Below are 22779 nucleotides of genomic sequence, written 5' to 3'. Positions count from 1 at the left end.
GAACAGAGTCCAGCCTCAGTCTGTATCTTGCTTCCACCCCACTTGCCAGCTCCTCTCCTTTCCTCTGACAGATTTACCTTTACCTTGTGGGACTGACTTCCTTTTGGACCCCAAGAGCCTGCTAGCTTGGTAGCTTCCAGTCATGAGGACAAAAGCAGAGAAGGCATTGTCATAAACAAGAATCCTGCCACACCAGTAGTGGAATGGGGGCCATTCAGCTGCAAAACAAAGGCTTCATTCTGAATCTTCCTTTCCCAACTGATAACCAGTCTGTCACTGCAAGAGGGGAGGGTGGGGGTGGAAAGGCACTGAAGGGAGGGGAGGAGGGTGCAGAGCAGCAAGCTTATTAACCTTTCCAAGAGGCTTGTGATGCAAGCTTGTGGAGCTTAACATTTTTTTTTTCTCTCCCAATTATTTTAATGATGCTGCAGAAAGTCCTAACTTCTGTGCTGAGACCGTGTTGCTGCCACAGTCTGGGCTGATCACATGGTAACATTCCGACCCAGGCTGGGTCACCCCGTAAGAAAAATCAGCTTGGGAAAACCACTCCTCCTGCTGCGTGCATCTCACTCTCTCTCTTAAGAGGGGGAAAAAGCCTTCTTTCTAAGAGCTTTGAAGCTTAAGTCTCAGATGTGAGCTTTTGCTTCAGAATTTATTAGTTATTTTTTATCCCCATCTACTACCCCCCCTCCAAAAAGTTTATGTTCACTCAGAATGGCAATTATTTGACTCTAATTCAAACCATTTTTTTGTCATTTAGATCCAGGCACATTGCTTGATCTCAATAATAAGGAAACGTACCAAATATTTTTGTTGCTAGAGGAACTATAGTCATATAAGCCAGTTCATCAATCATGTGTTTTTTCCTTTCGCAGTCTTAATGTATTCCTCATTTCATTTTGAGCAAGAAAATTAAGCCTATAACATAAACTTAAAAGCCAACTACTGTAGTCTGTACTTTGAACCCAGATACAAAAGCAAACATTCCTTCCTATTAGGTTTAGATCAAGATGTATTGATTTAGGAGGTTAACTAATACTTAGCAGGAGGCTGATTGGCGGCTGGAAATGTGGGAGGCAGAAGGCAGGGGGAAGTAGAAGAAGTGGCTTTTCTTCTTGTATATGCACAGATACGCTTATCTTCAGGCATTACTAGATTTTCAGTAATCCACCACGAACATCATCATGACTGTGGGACTGTAAAGATGGAGAACATCTTTCTGCAAGGCCAGCCTCCCTTTCCATTTAACAAGAGCAACTAAACACTGCTGGGGATTAGACATTCTAGTCTGGATCCTCACCTATCATATATTAATTTTTTAAACTTTTATTGACATATCATCCACATAGGAAGAATTGTGCTTATTGTAAGTGTGCATTAGATGAATTTTCACAAAAAACACAGCTGTGTAACGAGTCCAAAAATGAAATAAAATTATGAAATGAAACATCAATAGCACCTAGAAGCCACTCACACACACCCCCACCCAGTCACTATCTCACTAAACGTATCCTCTCTCCTAAATTCTAATACCATAGTTTAATCTTTTTCTTTGAAGTTTCTATAAATGGAGTAATATAGAATTTATTCTTTCATGTCTGGCTTATTTCACTCAATATTATGTTTGAGAAATTCATCCTTGTTCTTCTGTGTAGTTGCAGGCTGTCCATTCTCTTTGCTATTGATATTCATTGTATAGTGCACCAAAAAGTCTATATCCGTTCTACCGCTGATGGGCATTATGACAATTTCCAGTTGGCTATTATGAATAGTGCTGTTATGAACAGTCTAATACATGTCTTTTGGTGAATATATGTCCGTGTTTTTGCTGGGCTTATTCTCAGGAGATGAATTGCTGAATGTGGAGTGTGCATGTGATTAATTTTAGTAGAAACTGCCAAACAGTTTCCACGCTGGCTATAACCAATTGATACTCCCACTAGAATGTATGAGAGTTCCAGTTGCTCCATATCCTTGCCAGTTCAGGGTTTATTTTAGTTCTTTTGGAGGGCATGTAGCAATATTCCATTGTAATTCTGTTTTGCATGTTCCACACCCATTTTCATTTCTATGCTTCGGTTAATTTCCTTAACCTAGCAAAAGCCAACCTGACCATCCAGTCTTCCCTCTGCAAAGACTATCTTTGCTATAATGATATCCCCATAACACCTCCTCCGCCCACCAGCACGGACTTCTCCTTTTGTCAAGCTCTTATTGAACTCATGTGTGGGACCTCCCCATTTATGATTGATTAGCCACTGGATAGTGTTATGCTCTAAGTGTTTCTCCTGTGTTATTCTGTCTTTCCAACTGGTGGTAGAGTTCCTTGAGGACAGAGTCCAACTCAGCAGGCCGTGTATACCCACACAAATCCACTGGGCTGAGTTCAGATGAATACAAGCTATGCCCCAATTGGACTGAACTTTGCACTTTTGCCCAATCGTTATGACGCCCAAGAGCTTTAACCTAGGTGCCTGATATTGATAAAAACCACTCAAGACTCAAGATGTTAAACAGGGCAGGAAATTGAATAATATGGTTGAAAAATAGTTTCTGGAGTTAGAGCTGAATCTGAATCTCACACAGACCAATTTGGTTCTTCATAATCTTAAGAAGTTATTTTATGATTCTGAACCTCATTTTCCACATTTACAGGAAAAGAAGAATAGAGTTGTAGTGAGGATTTAACAAGGATAGATAGCTGTGTCTGACATGTTGCAGGTGCTGGCAAAGTCCGTTCCTTTTTCCATGCCCTTCTTTGCAGAGGTCTCAATCTCTCAGTCTTGTAAGAGGATAAAATTCAAACAGCTTTGAAAAGCTTTAATTTGGTCTGGGATTGGCCAAGCCTTCTTTGTCAGCCTCTCCGAAATCAAGCAATATCCTAAATTAGGTGGTGAATATTGAAATAAATTTAATAACAGTTTCCAAAAAATAACTTTTTTGAACTAAAATTGAAGAGAATGTCTTTTCTGAAATCTAACCAGGTTCCTTAACAGCAAAATCTTCTTTGAGGCAAGGCTAGTTAACAGCTTTCTATGTAATCTCCATCTTTCTATCTGCTCAGCCCACTAAATAGAGGTAACTTAAGTGCAGACAATGCAATTGTCATCCATCTCTGCTCTTAAATATGTGATTAAAGTTCCAACATGTCCACTTTCAGAAGGACTCTTAGGAAAGTGAATAAGGAAAGGATTTGTCTGAGGGCTTTCTTGCTCTTCCCTGGAGGTTTTTGGCAGCCTTTCTCAATGGGCAGGCAAGTTCCGGAGTCACATACTGACTTTGCCCCTTAAAAGTGACTCAGGGCTTGGAATGGTGGCCTCTATTTTTCTTCTTCTTGAACATTACTGTGCTATGCCAGGGTGGATTGGTGTGTCCAAAACCAATTTGGCAGGTCATTCGTTTGTTTCCTCTGATAATACTACACTGGAGACAGGGTTACAAAATACGTTCCAGCTGGCTGGACTTCTGATATGAGTATCTCAAAATGGTTCCACGGCCTTTAGTTAGATTTTGTGGTCAAGATTCTGGTAGAATTCCATTTCTCTTTTCTTTTTAATTTCCAGCCAATTTCAGCAGAACCACACTATAGTACAGTTCAATGTATTCTATATATATATATATATATATTTTTTTTTTTTAATAGCACAGGTCAAATCATGAAGTAGGAACCTTAGATGTTAATCCTGTAAACTGATTTGCTTATAAAGAAATTCCCATATAGATGCTTGCTTTTTGCTTCCAGTAGTAGAGGGATGAATGGGAGTATTAGAGGGAGAGACAAGGAAAATGCATTTGATAACTTTCCTTAGGTTCTGTCACTTAATCATGTACCAAGAGGAAGAGATATTATCTACATTTTACAGAGATGAGAAAACAAAAGCTCAAAGTGGTTTACTATCTTGTTCACGGTCACAAGTTGGAATCAGAATCTTGGGTTTGTCTCGTTCCAAAGTCAGAATTCTTTTTTCTCTCCTACCTAGAATCTGTGTAACCTTGACATGAATCTTTCAATATTAGACTTAGACATGACCTAAAAGGTCAACTCATGTCCTATCAAGTATAGGAATTCCCTCTACAAGGTCCATGGCAGCATCCTGTACTTCCCAGGACCTACAGTGATGACTTCTTCATTCCTTCACAGGGCAGCTTATAGCCATTTTGGATGGCTCTTCCTCTTATTTAGAAAAAATCTGCTTCCCTGAGACGTCTACCCAATGGTGCACTAGGGAGGGTCCATGCCTATTCACACCAACTCAAGAGCTGACTGTGCACATCTGTTCCAACTCCACACTTGGTGACCTCAAGTTGGCATCTTGAAATCGACTATGGTGGGCATGTTTACACCACAGAAATTGCCAAAAGCCACAAATCAGGGCTTCTCTCCCCACCCCCACCCCCACAGTGAGAGTCTATTAGTAAACATTTATCACCACGCCATTGCTTCTGCCCTTTGGGGATGATTCTGCCCTTTATCCTCATAGAGAAAATGTTCAAGTCTCCTACAGCAGCCTCTCAGAGATCTCAGGGTAGCTCTTTTGTCCACTCTATCTTTCTATGACAGCTTCAGAGAAACCTGAGTTTGAGTCTCAGGTCCATCCTTGAGTTGTTGTGGAACAATAAACAAATTATTTAACTTTGCTAAGTTTCAATTTTCATTTATGCAAATAGGGATGATAAAAAATCTTTACCTCTGGGGTGAACATGGGGCTTAAATGAATGGCACATGTAAAGTCACTGCTCGACCTACAGACACCTCTAGATCAACGTTGCTATCAGAATCGCTATTATTACTAACCAGAACACCATGAACATCTAGAGAGCTGCTCAGGACTGATAGGAAATGAAATCATACTTGTCAGGGTCCATGCAGGAGCAGGGAGTCTATACCAAGAGCTTGGTTCCGGAGAGTTTCATGCCTAGCCCTCGTGCAAAAGAGTGAGGATAGTTGGATAGTCAAGGGAACTATAAGGAATATTGAGATACCCAGAATCCACCAATGGGAAGGAATTTTTACCACCCCTATTCTGAAGGTGCGAGAAAAGCTGCAGAAGAGCTGTAGCACAGCACAGGATCACACCCGCTCTCAGACATGAGGCCCAGAAGGGAGTCCAACAACAACAACTGTGATCTCTTCACCTCCCTCTTGCCCTCCAACCTCCTGTCAGTAACTCCCAGGAGCTAGGAGCCCGACGACAGAGGGAAAGGATGATTCCATCCCTTGATATCATTTCAAGGGTATAAAGCAGGATAGAACAAAGAGGAATGTGGCTTGGGGGTGGGGTGGCAGGATAGGGGTGGGAACAAACAGGATAACCACCCAGCGTTTGCGTTTTCAATCTCCTATGCAATCTATTGAACACACCTTTGGCCTCTTTTTCCTGTTGAAGAGCCAGACTAAGAAATTGAACAAAAATATAATTGTCAAATGTGGGGCAAGATCTCAGTGTGAGGAAGTGTGTTTGGTTCTTGGGCTTAATTATGCTTTAAATTTGATGTGATGCACTGAAAAAAAAAAAAAAAAAAAAAAAAAACTAGACCTGGGATTGGCAGAATGCCTGTTACTATAATGTGATTTTAGAGTTCCCGCAACTCCTTCCCCCCAGGGAGAAAGGTCCCATGTTACCTTATTGATCTGTAAGATCCCATTTAGATTTTGGTCTTATCCAGTGCTTGCCTTTATTTTCCTTCTCTTTGAAAAATGTATCTTTTGGTAAACGCCATGCTGTTGTCTATGCATGTGTGTGTTTCATATTTTAGGGGTCTTCAATGTTCCATTCTAATAGCATTCCCTTCCACTTTGAACTACCTCTGTAGTCTATTACAAAAAATCTGCAGGACTTGAAATGTATTAAAGTCCTCAGATTTTCCCAGTACAGTGTTTCCATCCGTTTTAAAAGAGGGACATTTTATAGCTCTGAGAGAGTCACTTAAGAATCTCCTGGACTGAGGCAGCCCGGGCCCTGTGTGCTGAGAAATCTTGACAGACAAGAACAGCTTCCCTCTCACCTGGGTCTCGCTAAACCTGTCAGATACCAAGAGGTCAACGACTCTTTCCTCAACTCACTCTTCATACAAAATTCTGTGGTTAGTCACACAATTCACTGAGGATAGTATCATTTACCCTTCAAAAGCTATTTCCAGAAATCTTTTTTTTCTTCTTTTTTCAAAAATGAAAGTGGAGGCTTAATGGTTCACACAAAGCCTAATGATCTGAGGAGATAAATTCTTGGGCCCGGCTGCCTCATACAGGTTGATGTCTAGAGAACAAACGTGGAAGTGATGACACGCTCCGTAAGTGATCATGTTCGTATCACAGGTCGACCACTGTCAAACTCATAGCATTTGCACCCTTGTAGTATAAAGTAGTATATTCAGGTTCTCAAACTCAAATGCCTACAGCAGCAGTGAGTGAAGTAAAACAGGCATAAGAAAGCATTCCTTGATATGCATAAAGGCTCTCAGTCTGTCTGTTTCTTACAGCTGATAGAGATATTCATATGACATATTTTACTCTTATCTTATTCTATATTTAAAAAAAACAAATATGTGAGTGTGTTGATAAATATGGCAACAGAGGCCAAGGACAATAGGGAGTAGTGGGGTGTGTGGAAAACTGGGAACACATATGCCCAGAGAGACACCCCACTGCATTGACCAAGCACGCTGGGTCTACATGGGAATGAAGACCTGGTGTTTTCAAATCTCTCTCTTTCAAAAAGCAGGAATTCTAAGTTTTTATGGAAATTTTTCCAAATTTTAGATATTGGCAACAAATTTGCAAAAGTTAAAATGTATTTCATAGGCCAGATCTAACACTTCTTAAGCTATATATCACCTACTAGCTACCAGTTAGCAGCTACTAGACTCAATAAATCCGTGACTGAAAAGCCACTGGGTGGAGTTTTACATGGAGTAAGAAGAGGGCTACCTGCTCCAATTTCCTTCTACAATGATAAAAGTACAGAAACTGTAGAATGTGCTAGAAGCCACTAAGAAGTTACCCAGCTGCGTTTCGGGGCAATCTTGGCTCCTGATCACCTTCTTCCTATGCCACAGGGTCACCTCTTCCCCATCATCCTCATGCACAAACACTCCTCTCTCTCTCTCTCTCACACACACACACATAGTCAGCACGGTTATCTAAGGATACTCTTTCTTGACATCCAGTCTTTGTCTATAGGACTTAACTCCCTTCTTATGCATTTTGCCATTACTGTGTGAAAACATCTCCAGAACCATATTCCCGTTTTGCCAAACTCTAATGTATCCTCGATTCAAAGTTATCTACGCACAGCCATGGAAAACTTCGGGCTCACATGATCTGTAAGCATTTCCCAGATGCCTCTTTATTAACACTATGTGTCAACTGCTGATTTATAAGCACTTGCCTGGATCTCATTGACAACAACATAATGTGTGCTAAACACAAAGGAGAATCTTAGGATTTCACAATCCATTGGTCTGGTAAGAAAATCCATCTAAATGATTGTTTATCATTGTACAGATAAAGGCTCCTCAAATGAGGGATCAGAATAGGGGACTGGGTATGCCAGAAAACACCCTTCAGTACTTTAAGGCATTCCAGAGCGAGCCTATGGCTCCTGCTCCTAGGAGGGACATTTCACACCCCTGCAGCATCTGAGTATCCTCAGGAAACAGGATGACTCTGAAAGTCACCCATGAGCCAGTCTGTTGCCTCTATTTCCCCTCCCTCTGTCTCTGCAATGTCTGATTGGGGCTGTTACGGTTCTGGCATTGGCCTGCTGGCTGGACTCACATCCTCTGGCTTTCTGAAATGGTCTGTGTCCTGTTTGCTGCATTAGTTTCCTCAGGTTTTGTTGTCAGTTTTTCCAACCAGAGTGCATTAACTTTGAACCCTTGACTTTTTGCTAAGAGGATGCTGTCCTTGAGAGCATGAGGCCAATTTCCCATCCCCTCCAAGAGCATCTACCTCATGGAAGGATATACAAATTTTTTTCCCTGACAACAACCCCTCTCGCCAGACTCCATGCCTTGGAAACCCTGCCTGAACATTCCCCATCATTTGCACTGAGTTACATTGGCCGACTACCTGTGCACAGGGACATACCAGAGTCACAGCACTGCAAATATTATTTTATGTCTTTCCCTTTGGTTTAAAAAAGAGATTTTAAAAAACTGGTTCCATAATGAACAGAAAGCATGACGTTACTGACCTGAAAATAAAAAAGGCAAATGCTTATTAAGGCATGTTGGTCACTATGTGTTAGAGGACGGGAATTCCCGGTGATGCAATCTGCCTCATCCAGAAACTGAGCACAGAAAACCTTTTCATATGTGCTAAGTCTGCAGCTGCAATAAAGCCTCCGTGCAAACAGTCAGCTCTGACTGCAGACCATAGCCTCTCTACTGAGGTGCAGTGGCATTTCCTGATGGAATCCAACATGTGTGTTCTATATCCAGGCCCCCAAATTGATACCTTGCAAGAAAATAAAATGGTTTATGGGGAAGTATTGCTACCAGGTCTTGGTGGTCCTGAAGTCAATAAAAAATGTTATTTGAGGAAAAGAATCATCAGTGTTAAAGATTAATTATCTGTTAAATCATAGTAGTGAGAGTAGCTTTTTCTAATGGATGATGAGCTTTTATGCATCGTGGGCCATGCATGAGTTTGACGTACTGCACCCTTGACAAAACAGATAATGTAGAGTGAGGAGCCCAGAGAAAGATAAACTAAAGAGAATTTGATTGCATCTGAGTATGTAATTCACTTTCTTGAGCAACTCAACTCTCATGTCCTCTAAATGAGCAACTAGAATTATATGTCTATGTGTATCAAAAACAGCTCCTTTAGCTCAGGAGAAAATAAAAATTAGCAAAAGTGTCACAACATTCTTAATATAGGCAAGTGGTATAGTCTTTCTATAAAAGGTCAGGCCAATAAATCAACACTATTCCTGCATGTTTTATATTAGAAACAATAAAAAAAAAAACTGCTTGTGAGTATCTGTGAGAATTCAGTCAGGAAAACTGGAATCACTCTAGGTGTTTTGAACAGAAGGGATTTAGTAGAGGGACTTGATGACAGAGATGAAGAAAAGGTAAGAAGCCCTACAGGGAATAGTGAGGCAATCCAGAGATTAATAGCAAGAAGCAGATAGTATCCCTAAGGTTAACAGAAGGAAAAGTGGTTCCCAGGACCAGATTCTGGGTTCAACTATTGGAAGCTAGAATCCATGGTGATGTCTTCCCAGTGAAAGCTGAAATCACAGAGATGATCTAGTCTGAAGCAGAGGGAGTAGAGGAGAAATATCCTGGCTTCTCCCACCTTCCATCCCTCAGTCTTCCATCAAAGCCTCCCTTTGGCTGAACCTACCAGGAAACCAGGGTGCTAGAGAGCCTGGGAAATGTAGTTTCCAGAGCAGAGTGTGGTAAACATTGGTGACTGGCAAACGACTAGACCAGCACATTTGGCATCTCTGAAGACATGAATATTTGTACATTTGCGTTATCTAATTGACCTGTACCTTAAGTGGACTCTGATGAGCAAAATTTAACTCCCCTTTCATTCATTTTCATTCTAAAAAAGAATGAATGAAGGAAAACCACAGAGGATCAGGCTGTGATGTGTTTGCCGGGAATTTACCCTGCGAGATATCTAAGTGAGGTCTCTCTGTACCCATATATCTTCATTTCTCCTTAAATATTCTTTGCTGTCTCCCCAGTTCCTTTTTTTATTTTAGCTTTGGGATTATCCGGTAAACAAGAATGATGATTTCATTCATTTTTATAACCTAATCCCTCACAGGGTGAGGCAAGCTGTGGAGTGGAGAAGTACATGCTGATGACTATTTTAAACTTGTAAATTTTATAAGTACTCAGTGCTAGGACATGAGTAGGGAAATGCCTGGTTCAATGATGTAAACACAGCAAACATCAGCCTAGAATCTAGGAAGGGAAATACAAGCCAAAGAGTTTTTTCAGAAGCATCTCTGCTTTTCAGACACTAGCATTTTCTTTGGGCTGAATTGCTCAAGTTCATTAGAGCTCTGAACAACTTTTTTACTTGCTACCAAGGGGATCTGTCCTCTGAAATCCAAAATGCAGAATGATTAGCTTTTGGACTGTATTGTGTACAATCTGCTTCTAAACCTATAAGGCACATTCAAAAGGATGTGCGTGTTTTATTTAATAAGTACTTCCATTATTGTCTATTATTTGCCGCACTATTCTAAGCTCTGAAGACATTTGACCCTTTAAACAATTCAACAATTCTATAAGGTACAGGTAAGAGGACAGGTGTTGTACCCCAGACTATTATTTCTCCTCGTTTTATAAATGAGGAAACTGAGACACAGAGAGATTAAGTAATTGTCTGGAGGTTAAACAGCCAGGTAGAGCCAGGATTTTCAGAGTTACTTCTCGGCAATTCTGGGCTCCAGGAATGAGTGTTTCAGTAAACAAGGTGGAAGCTACCTGGCCATTTAGGATTTGGCCTCAGAAGTCACCTAGTGTAACTTCCTCTGTCTCTTGTTTGGAGCAGTGACAAGTCCAATCAGATCCAGCAGTGCAGAAGGGGTATCCAACTGTCAAAGTATGTGCAACCATGCTTTGAATCCATCGCAGTGAGAAAAGTACCAGCAGCAATGACCACAATATATGATACCCAGATGGTGAGTTGGTTTTTATTTGCTGAAATGACCTTATGGTTTCCTATATTTGGTCTTCATTTATCTACAACAGGAAATGGAAGGAAATAGAGTCTTTCCTTAAGGCAGTTTTCTGTTCCAATTGGTATTCTTCTAACGCCTCCCTTTGCTCTGACAACCTTCTAAATGGCATCGGACAAGACTTCCACTGACTCAAGTTTCATTGATGTAGTTGTACCCAAATAGAAAATGTTCTGTTGCCTATATTTGAAACACATTGCTAAGCCAATTTTCTTTAAATTCTCCTGAATTTCCTCTCCTGGGAGGATCATACAACTGCCAAGTTTGAATTTTAGACTTTCAGATACTTTTGAATAATACTCACTGGAGAGGAAAAAAAGCATTATGGAAGGTGATGTTGGTGTGTGTGTGGGTGTGTGTGGGTGTGTTGTACTCAGAGAAAAATGCAGGTTTTCTATTTTAACTTAACTGTAAAATGCTGAACTAATTTAGCTCAAATCTTTTGAAAACAGGTTCGATTTATGGGGCCAGTGACTATCAAAAATTTTAAGCTGAAAAATATTGGAAAAACCACTCGACTCACCAGAATTCTGTTTTTGATTAAAATCTGAGTTTGTGACCAAGGGTTGCTTTTTAAAAAATAGCTCTGGTGAATGCCACAATTAGAGTATTCAATGACATTTCTTTATGATGTGTCCCAAGGGGACAATTTGATTGGTATAAAGAGAATATTTTCAGAAGAGGAACCTTTCCTTCTGTGCCGTGCTCTGAGGCAGGAATTGAACATGCAAAGAGGAAACATTGCAGTGATCTGGCTGGTCATCTGTTGCGCCTCCACGGCCAATGTTAATTCTAATTACATGGCTGGCTGCCAAATCTGTCCTTTCCTCCCTCACCAAGGCGTAAGTAGACAAAAGATGGCTCACTGCAATATCACAGTTCACTGCTACATTTTCTTTGACGAATTCGAAATGTGCAAACAAAAATGTTAAAGGAACTATCGATAAAATTGTTTTCATTGATTAACGATGAGCTAATATGAAATAGAGTCATCCAATCAATTCAATAAGAACTTCATAAACGCAGTCACCAGGAATTTTGTACATGGAGCATCTGAATGAATGGATGGAGCTGACAGAGTTGACTTCATTAGAAAACTAGCACAGTCTTCCTAGGACAACCACACTTCTTTTAAGGTCACATGTGCAATACAGAAAGCCTCATGTGAGTTGGCAGTATAAGGGAAGGCTTAAAATCACCACTTCTGAGCCTGGACTCTCAAGATTTGAGTACTATTTCTACTCCTTGGAGCTAGGTAGCTTTGGACAAACTACTTTACCATCCCGTGCTTTTTATGTTCCCTCTATAAACCAAGGATAATTCAAGTGCACACTTTATGGTGCTACTGTGAAGATGAGATGAGTTTATCCACGCTCAGTGCCGGGTAGAGTAGCTGGCACACTGTACATGCTCAGTAAACATGGCTGTTGTCTATGCTACTTTCTGCTTCTGGTATTCTTACCAATTTATTGACGTACTCTCTCTAGCCACCACAACTGAGAAAGTAGGATAAGTCCTACCTTCAACATAATCATCTGATGGCCATGGGAAAGTCATTTATTATCAATGAACTTTGTGGGATTTTAAGGTTTCTTACACAGTGGCATCTGCTTTTAAATCAAGCAAACTAAAACACATGTAATAGCAGGTTGTAAATGAATAGTTGATATGCAGAGTCCAATGTAAAATGGCAGAGTAAAACAGAACAATAATAAGTTTTAAAAAAATGGGAAAAATTAGGAAAAAAGTATATATACCAATAGGGATCAATAAAAGGAAAAGGCACACTACCCAAATGAACGCCTTTGAAATGGAACAGTCAGAATCAGAAAGAAAGAAAAGAGAAACTCTTGCATCCCTCTAACTGTCAAATGGACCCTTCACTGCTACCCACCGTCTAACAGATGGAAGAAAGGTTGCGAGTGGATGTTTGTCTCCAGTCTGTAGTGATGTGCACTCAGAGGGAGCAAAGGCAGTCCTTGGAACATGTGAAGAAAACTTCTCATAAAGAAGTCCTGGGGATGTAATGTACAGCACGGAAACTATAGTTGATAGCACTGTATTACAAATTTGAAAGTTACCAAGACAGTAGATCTTAAAAGTTCTCATCACAAGGAAAAAAATTTTGTAACTGTGTGTGGTTACAGATGTTAACTAGACTCATTGTGGTGGTCATTTTGCGATATATACAAATTATTGAATCATTATGTGCTATACCTGAAACTAACAATGTTTTATGTCAATTATACCTCAATTTTAAAAAGTTAATTTTTTAAAAAATGAAACTGACAAGTAATCCTGGCAGAGGGGAGAAAGATGGGGATTAAAACATGCACGAGAGAAAATGTCACCTGAACGAAGATGATTTAAATTAACAAATCTACTAAATGAGTTGCTTAGTGTGTGCTAAGATTAATTAATAAATAATGACAAACACTGGTACATCATGCTAAAATTTTAACGTCAAGGATCAAGATGATTTTCTTCAAGAATACAGATTAAAAAAATTAAGTAGAGTATAGGGCTAAAAATCAAGCTGGTTTCAGACTTCTTTACAGCAATATCTATTGTCTTCAAGTTATTTGGGATGGAGGGGTTGATACAAAAAATCCTAAACCAAGCCAAGAGGTTATATAAACTTAAAGTCAATTAAATTATATGCAAAAGTTCAAGAACTATACCTTTTGTGTTTAAATTACTTAATATATGCAAAGCACGTAGAACAGTGCCAGGCAGATAGAAAGCACTATGTAAATATTAGTTAATTCATTAAACAAGAATAAAACAAATCTCATGAAACCCAGGAGCTCTTTTTAATAAAACCTACTTTAGGAGAAGCCCTGATGAGACTACAGGTAGTTGCACTGAACCTATTTACACATAGAACTAAAATTAAATCAATGTGGGAACTATGTTTTCAGAAAGTCCATATTCTAATTTTTGAAAGTTAAAAAATAATAATAGAGCAACAGGAAATTTGAAGATGAAGGGCAGAGCTAAGAAGGTGCGTCAGTGTACTAATCTCCCCATTTTTATATGGACAATCAAAAGATTATATCTAAAGGTGAAGAATGAAGAAATAGAGCTTTGTGTTATTCATGCGTTCAACTAGTATTTTTGAAAAGCTACTATGTGTCAAGAACTGTTGTAAGTGGTGTGGATTTAACTACAAACAAGGCATATAAGATCCCTGCTCCTTCATACTCCATCTTCTAGTAGGAAAAGACTAGACCACACAAGATTAAAAAAAGAGAAACAGATGGACAGATCAATGAAAGAGTCTCAAATATAAATGAGAAATTGCAAGATAAAGATATCATTTCAAGCCAGTAAGAATAGATGGATAATTCAATATATGTTATGGGAAACTGAGAAGCCCCCCCCAAAATTCCAGGTAAGTCGAAGGTTTAAAGATAAATATTGAAACCCATTAACATATTATAAGACAGCCTTGGTGAATTTATGATCTTGCAGTATGAAAAGTCCTTTTGAAGTAAGACATACAACATGAAAGTCACAAAATTAAAGATTAATACATTTAATTACAAAAATATTTGAAATTTCTATACAGAAAAAAAATGCATCATAAAGTCATAAGCCAGTCAACAGATGTAATAAATGTTTATAACACATTTCTGACAAAGAACTAATTTCTTTAATATGTAAAAAACCTGTAAAAATTATTTTAAAAATTTAAGTGTGATAATAGTATTATAATATTTTTCTGTTTCCTTGCTTTCTAAGTCAATAAGAAAGAGGCAAGCAATCTAGAAAAATAGGTAAAGAATGTCATCAAAAAATTGAAATATAATAGCCAGTAGCATAAGGTAAGAGTTTTCAATCATGCATAATAAGAAATGCAAATTATAATATGGTGTTTGTACCTAATCATTTTACCAATATTTGATGACACACAAGGTTGACGAGGATTCTGTTGATTATAGAATTATTCAGTATATACTTTTTTGAACCGACAGTTCAGCTATACTCTTTCAATTGTTTCTGAATAAACATATTCTGACCCAGAAAATGTACTGTTAGAAATGTACCCACTGACTATACTTGCCAACTTTTACATGAATTTCTTATTAAGACATTCTTAGAAGAGCAAACAAAACAAAACCAGACCTGAAAATATCTAAGTGTTCATCAGGAGGGGCAAATTAAAGAAATCATGGCAATAATACTACCCTTATAGTAAGACAGATCTGTATGGTCCATCTTATATATACAGATATCTCCATGATAAATGTATTTTTTAAATCAAAAGATGTGGATATCCGTGTGTGGGATATCAGTCCTTTGTGCAAGATATTTTCACACAGATACACATACGTGCAAATGCTAGCATACATGTGATGTCTTGGTTTCCATAAGACTACATATGCATCCATTAACCCTGGTTACCTTTAGAAAAAGTCATTTTGGGGTAGAAAAGGAGGAGGGAGACCTTTAGTTTCATTTCATACTTTTTGGTAATGTTTAATTTTTTAATATATATGTGGATCATTTTTTTAAGTTAACAGGAGTTATCTGGATAACACAATCATGAATCATCATAAATGTCTTCCTTTGCTTTTCTCTATTAAAAATGCCTTAAAATATTTAAAATAAAACGTGGTGTCATTATTCACTTTTTAATAGTTTATAAACTTCTCTGATGTTAAAAAGAAAGTGAATTCCCTAAAGTATTCAGGTATTTTGTAAACTGGGAGCAATGCTTTCAGTTTACAGTGTGAGGGGTGATCTGGGGCTAGCACTGGCTCCTGGCATTCTCTTTCTCCCTGATGGTGGCCTGGTCCATATGGCAAGACAATGGCTTCGTCCCCAACCCTGAAAACCTGCCTGTTCCAAAGTGAGAGCTTTAAACTCCATTAAAAACAGATATCCCTGGAGGCTTTCCAAGTGGGCTTGGAGAGACCACAGAGCTCAGAAACAGTATGAAACAGAAAAGCAAACGTAACTAGAATACACTTCTGAAAGTGTTCATTAAAGCAGGGTTTCATGGAAGAATTAATTAGTCATTCATTTTTAAGATTCATTCACCTCACTCAAGTTATTTCAAAAGAGAAAGACAACTGAAGAAGAGCTGGTACCATTTAACTTCCATTGTGCCTTAATTGAAGGTAGAAGCCAAATTAACAAAATGGGAAAGGTATTCAATTTTGATTTTTAATTACTGACATAGGACTTGAAGCAAGAGTCAGCTGATCTGAAAATTTCTTCCTATCTGAAAGTACTTCATTTGTTTATTGCTGAAAACGAAGGAGGACATAAGGGGATGCAATGAAGACATCTCTTAGTAGGACCAAAATGAAAACCACTCAGCACACATAAATGAAATGAATTATGGCAAATGTACTTGCAGTGAAAATAGCCAGATAATTCTGGTTCTGTCTGATTCTATGTTTGGCACTTCAGGACACGGTATTAACTCTCTAGCTAAAGTCAAGCAAATTTAAACTTACTCTGAATTCAAATAACAAGAATACTCAAACAACCAGAGATCTTTACTCCTTTACACAACTTTCATGACTAATGAACAGGTAGAACTCATTTCTTCCGCTCTCCCTCCCTCCTCCTCTCCCTCCCTTCCTTTCTTCCTTCCTCCCTTTTCTTCTTCTTTCTTTGCAACACCCACTCCATAGTGTCCCAAATGGTTGAGACAAATATGATGTGATTTTTATATATTATTTTTAGATTAACAGGGGGTTAAAGGATAATACTTGGTCGTTATCAAGTATTGCGGCCCTGAGATTTTCGTTATAGAAAACTAATCAAACTTAAAATTTTCAAAAATAGATTAAATTGTGCTCAGTGACATTTTCTCATATATTATAATTATATGTATAAATAAACAAAATGTAAATTGCATTTTGATTTCACTTTTGAAATATTACATGATAGGTCCATTCATGTGCATACTAAAATAACTAACTCACCTAAGTCCCCTTCTTTTCTGTACACATTTTCTGTTTACTCGTCTAATAAGATGCTTAAACAGTAATTTGCTGAGTTAGCAAAAATTAATTGTTAGCAAACCAGGAGGACTACTGTTAACATTAATTTTCAAGGCATGGAATGCAGTGTTGGCTGTTTTCCTTAATTGTCTTACAAATTTTTCGACCCTGGATTAGACCAAAGATTGCCCATTTTCTGGCTACTTCATTCAAGCAAGTTTGTCTTTTACTAATTGTTATTAATTGCTATTAATTGTTCATACACAAAATGGCATCCTAATAACTTAAAATGACTGGTTTCACATTGTAAGTAGAGTTAGTTTACTGCCATACACTTACTGGCATAAGTGACCTTGGGGGAATAATCTTAAGGACATAATCATTGATAGTTTGAAATAGAAATTTTGGATTCTGGAAGCCACGTGAGTTTTTCCAAGAATTTTGTTAATATCTATGTCTTTGTAAATTGAGCCCTTTCTATACTTTCTACAATTCCCTTTACACATGGGCAGTTAATTGCCATCAGATCTTACCTTTTTAATCTCCTAAAGTCTTCTCCTTCACCCCATGCATCTGCTGAGTTCAAGCATGCCCCATCTCTTGCTTAAATAATTATAAAAAACGTTTAATTTGTTCAGAAGAACGAATAGGGCCTTCAATCTGGCACTACTCCAAGGCATCATGTTCACTTCTACCAAGAAAATTTTTCTCAAAGTAGATTCAATGGGGAAAAGTTCAAATTCCCTTACCCGGCAAAGTGCTGGCACCTCTTTCTCCTCTTCTGTCCAGTCACAGGAAATTGCCGAACATTTCTTTAACGCATCTTGACGTTTCATGCTTTCCTGCCTTTATCCCTGCTGTTCCTTCTGCCTGGAATTCCCTTCCGCCTTTCCTATCTGCCCGACACCTGCTCAGTTTTCATGATTCAACTCAAGTATTAGGTCCCCCCAGGAAACATCTGACCTACAAGGGAAGGTGGTAACTCTATTCTTAGTTCACATTCTGGACTTTATGTAAACTTCTATTTGATCAATTTGTGTAATTCGCTGTATTCATCCTTGTAACTCCAGAAACTTAGCCGTCTGGAAAAGTAAAAGTCATTGAACAAAGTGCAGGAGGTAGGTTGCTAAAGCTAAACATTTTATTTCATTCTTGGCAGAGTGCAATTTGAATTTGAGGTGCTATCTTGGGTCGGTAGAATACCCAGGGTTTATTTGAAGCTCATCTAGAAGCTGATGCTAAGGCAAGGGTTTTAGTATAGGTAGGTTACAGGTAGGTGGAGAAAATGCAATTAGGGAAGTGGGGAAGTGAGGCAGGGAAGGGAAGGTCAGTAAAGGATGCATTATCAAGCCAGTCATCACTGGGGGTAACAGGGCCTGTGGGAGTTCAGATCAGGCACCCCAGAGTTCTCTCACCCAGAGGTGTGAGGGAGATGAGGTACTCACTCACTAAGTCCCATTGGTCATTGGTTGAGGGCTGCTCCTGGTATTAATTCCCTAGCACATCTGGCCAGCAGCACATGTGGGTAAAGCAAACTGCACCAAATGGAGGAAATTGGCAATCAGGTGTGTACTGGTGTGGTCAGGGCTAAGGGGGTGTGGTGGGCATTGACATGTGGGCTACATCTGGTCTTCAGTGACATTGAGTACTCATATGATATGACTTCTCAAAAATCTCTTAGCCACGTATACCCCACATTATTTGCTCAGCAAACAAGTTCTACATTAGTTAGGGCAGGAGGCAAAATCTTTTGTGTCTAATTAAGACAATTTGTGAAATATGCCCAGGATGAGAATATTCCTTGACAGTCGCCGTTCAGAGCGACTCTCTTGGATTGATATTGTTTGTAGCAATATGAATTTTATAATAATTCTAAAGTCGCTGCCCTCAAACCCCTTTTGCCTTTGCAAAATTCTCTTACTGAACTCCTAGGTAACCAAGATGAAAAAGATTTGCGGTCAGGCCCATGAGAACCCTGTGGAGAGATGAACATGACTGACAGTTGAGGGATAACTATGCCAGGCTTCTCAGGCTTCGTGTCTCCCAGAAACTGCGAAAGGTGCAGAAACATGCAAATAAAGTTTTAAGTAGACAAAGATTCTCTAGGTATTAATTATAATCTTAAAATACACTATTCCCCTGGGAGGTTTCTTCTTATAAAAAGTAAATGACCACACAGAACTTCTCCAACAAAGCTAATTATACAAACTTGTTATTGGATTTTTTAAGGCCCCCAGATAACTTCAACTATTTCATGAACTATTTGGAGATACTTATCCCTAATAATTCCTTCTCTTTCATTCATTTACTCAACCTCCTCAGTTGACTCCTACCTAGTTTCATGCAGCCCTCACCCCACTTCACTCTTCTTTTATACCTGTCATCTAGAAACATTGCCAAGGAGCTCTTGCTAATCTTAGTCTCTCAATCTTCTGCTAGTCCTCATCAGCATTAAGACTGTGGACCTGATTCCTCTTATGAAGGCTCCTCTCTTATGAATTCTAAGGCAAATTACCATTGTCTGTTTTTCACTTCTCTGAAAGTTTTTCTGCACCATCTATGCCTTTCCTTGGCAATCTTTTCCTCTTCAAATGGTTAAGCCTTACCTCAGAAATCTGCAACGCACCTAATCCTTTTCCTGAACTCTAGGCCCATGTCTAATTACCTGCTCTAGACTTCCATGAGGATATTGACCCAGAGCCTCATAGGTAATTCCAGAAAGAACCATCCCTGCATCTCCCATCTGGCTTCTCACACACTCCTCTCCATTAAGGGCACCACTAGTTTTTTGTCACCTGGGCTCCAAACCCTACAGATATCGGTGATTCTTCCCCTACCCAATGACATTGTCTTATTCTTTGCATGGGCTTCAGGCCCCCATTACTGCTTGAGTGTATAATTAAGGAAGCTACTTAGAGTATTCAATGGCATTTCTTTATGATGTGTTCCGAGGGGACAATTTGATCGGTATAAAGAGAACGTTTTCAGAAGAGGAACCTTTCCTTCTGTGCCGTGCTCTGAGGCAGGAATTGAACATGCAAAGAGGAAACATTGCAGTGATCTGGCTGGTCATCTGTTGCGCCTCCACGGCCAATGTTAATTCTAATTACATGGCTGGCTGCCAAATCTGTCCTTTCCTCCCTCACCAAGGCATAAGTAGACAAAAGATGGCTCACTGCAATATCACAGTTCACTGCTACATTTTCTATGACAACTTCTAAATGTGCAGACAAAAATGCTAAAGGAACTATCGATAAAATTGTTTTCATTGATTAACAGTGAGCCAATATGAAATAGAATCATCCAGTCAATTCAATAAGAACTTCATAAACGCAGTCACCAGGAATTTTGTACATGGAGCATCTGAATGAATGGATGGAGCTGACAGAGTTGACTTCATTAGAAAGCTAGCACAGTCTTCCTAGGACAACCACACTTCTTTTAAGGTCACATGCGCAATACAGAAAGCCTCATGTGAGTTGGCAGTATAAGGGAAGGCTTAAAATCACCACTTCTGAGCCTGGACTCTCAAGATTTGAGTACTATTTCTACTCCTTGGAGCTAGGTAGCTTTGGACAAACTACTTTACCATCCCGTGCTTTTTATGTTCCCTCTATAAACCAAGGATAATTCAAGTGCACACTTTATGGTGCTACTGTGACGATGAGATGAGTTTATCCATGCTCAGTGCCGGGTAGAGTAGCTGGCACACTGTACATGCTCAGTAAGCATGCCGTTATGTGTGCTACACTTGTCCTTCTGGGCAAATTAGGACAATGAGAGATATCAACAGATTGTTCCATTGTTCAGAGAGTAGGAAAAAAGACCTTGAGATACATATTCTCCCTGACAGCTCCTTCCCAGCTGACACCCTACCAGAGCTCCCCACTGCCCCCAGCTTCTGCCAGTGGCTTCTCTTTAGCTGCAGCCATCTCAGGGTGCTAGTAGCTGTCCCTCCTGTGCCCCTGCAGACAAGGTTGGGGAAGCCTCCAGCTTGGATTCCTAATCTAGGGCCAGAGTATGTTATTATTCCTGGCTATTTTTCCTCAACTCTCCCTACATCTTGAGTGAATGTCCCTTTTTTAAACTTTGTTAAATTCTTGTTTAAAGACTGTGCTATTACTTTCCTGCTGGGACCCACCTGAAGAATAAACTTACCTCCTAGTATCTTATCAAACCCACCTCCAAACTTGAACTACCAGCCATGCTCTGTAGAACAAAATCCAACGTTTTCCCAACTGCTGTCTTGCCATTGGGTTGCTTCAAATATCCGGAATCTAGAGACCGTTGGTTGGCATGATGGGGGAAGAAAATCAAAAAAACAAAAACATGAGTTCTAGAACAGACTGCTGACTGTGCTCCTTGCCACCTGTGTGACCTTCAGTAACTGTCTTAACCTCTCTTTGCACAGTTTCTTCATCTGTAAGATGGGGGTAATGATACCTACTGAGCAAAGGTCTTGTGATGAGTAAATGAAAAAATAAGTGGAAAGCAGTTAGTACATGAAACTCAGTAACTAAAGGTGTTGGTGGAAATTTTGCCGCTGCTAATGCTTACGTTCATAAAGACACCTACTGATCCTACTGAAATTTTACTCACCCTGAATTTTTCTCACAAGTGCTCTTATGAATTTAGTGAGTCCACATTTCAGAAGTGAGATTGCTCTCCATTAAACCTATAGAACTTGTTTCTCATGTCTCTCAAAGTTCTTACTTTATATGTCTTATATTTATTTACCTGCAAACATGTCCCTTCTCTTCTGCCGAATTCTAAATGTATTATGGGCAGAGATTCTGCATCTTTGTATTTCCTGGGCCCTAAGAGGTTGTTGCTAAGGCCATAATAGTTGCTCAAGAAATATCTTGAAACTGGATATGTAAAGAGAAAGCTTGTCATTGACTCTTCACAACACAAGTAACACAGATCAAAGCATTTTAATATCATTGACAAGATATACAAATATATTGATATGAATACAATGAAGTAATATTTAATGGATATCTAAAACAACCTATTAGGAAGCTTATAATTATTTTTCAGAAGTGTGTGTTCATTTAACATTGACTTTTGATATCTACCAAGTACAAAAGAAAGTAACATGAAACAAAATGAATCGGTGCAGTAATTCAAATTTAGCAAATTTTGTTGTCTTGATACATACCTTCTAATGTGTTCTTCACTACAGCTCTGTGAGGAGGTCAACTGTTCGTCTCTTCACGTTATTCATGAGGGAGCTGAGACTGTAAGAATTTGTTATTGGCTTAATCTATCTAAGTGGTAACATTTCTGATGAAATACCCACTGTTAGGCAACACGATAAAAATTGTTAGAAAAAAAAAAAAGAAGAAGAAAGGCATACAAAGTCCTATCTCTCAAAATCAGGCCATAATATTTCAGGCAGGAGGCTAAGAAATATAATTAAAGATATAAAGAGTAAGTAGCAATCAAAACCTTGTGTTTGCATGCATTTTTTACATCTCCAAGTCCACACATGCTAAGCATTTGACCTTTATCATGCCATCTGAAGCAGGTAGAACATATTTATTTACCCAGATTAACAGATGAGGCCAAGAGATGACCATTTTATTTTTTTTTATTTTATTTTTTTTAGATTTTTTTTAAATTTTATTTATTTATTATTTTGGGGGGGTACACCAAGTTCAATCATCTGTTTTTATACACATATCCCCGTATTCCCTCCCTCCCTTGAGTCCCCCCCCACCCTCCCTCGAGTCCCCCCCACCCTCCCCGTCCCAGTCCTCTAAGGCATCTTCCATCCTCGAATTGAACTCCCTTTGTTATACAACAACTTCCCACTGGCTATCTATTTTACAGTTGGTAGTATATATATGTCTGTGCTACTCTCTCCCTTCGTCTCAGCTTCCCCTTCACCCCCCGCCCCCCCCAAACCTCGAGTTCTCCAGTCCATTCTCTGCACCTGCGTCCTTGTTCTTGTCACTGAGTTCATCAGTACCATTTTTAGATTCCGTATATGTGAGTTAGCATACAATATTTGTCTTTCTCTTTCTGACTTACTTCACTCTGTATGACAGACTGTAGGTCTATCCACCTCATTATATATAGCTCCATCTCATCCCTTTTTATAGCTG

The sequence above is a fragment of the Hippopotamus amphibius genome, chromosome 12 (assembly GCF_030028045.1).
Source record: "Hippopotamus amphibius kiboko isolate mHipAmp2 chromosome 12, mHipAmp2.hap2, whole genome shotgun sequence".
NCBI classification, from domain to species: Eukaryota; Metazoa; Chordata; class Mammalia; order Artiodactyla; family Hippopotamidae; genus Hippopotamus; species Hippopotamus amphibius.
Note: the sequence above shows the minus strand (reverse complement) of the source record.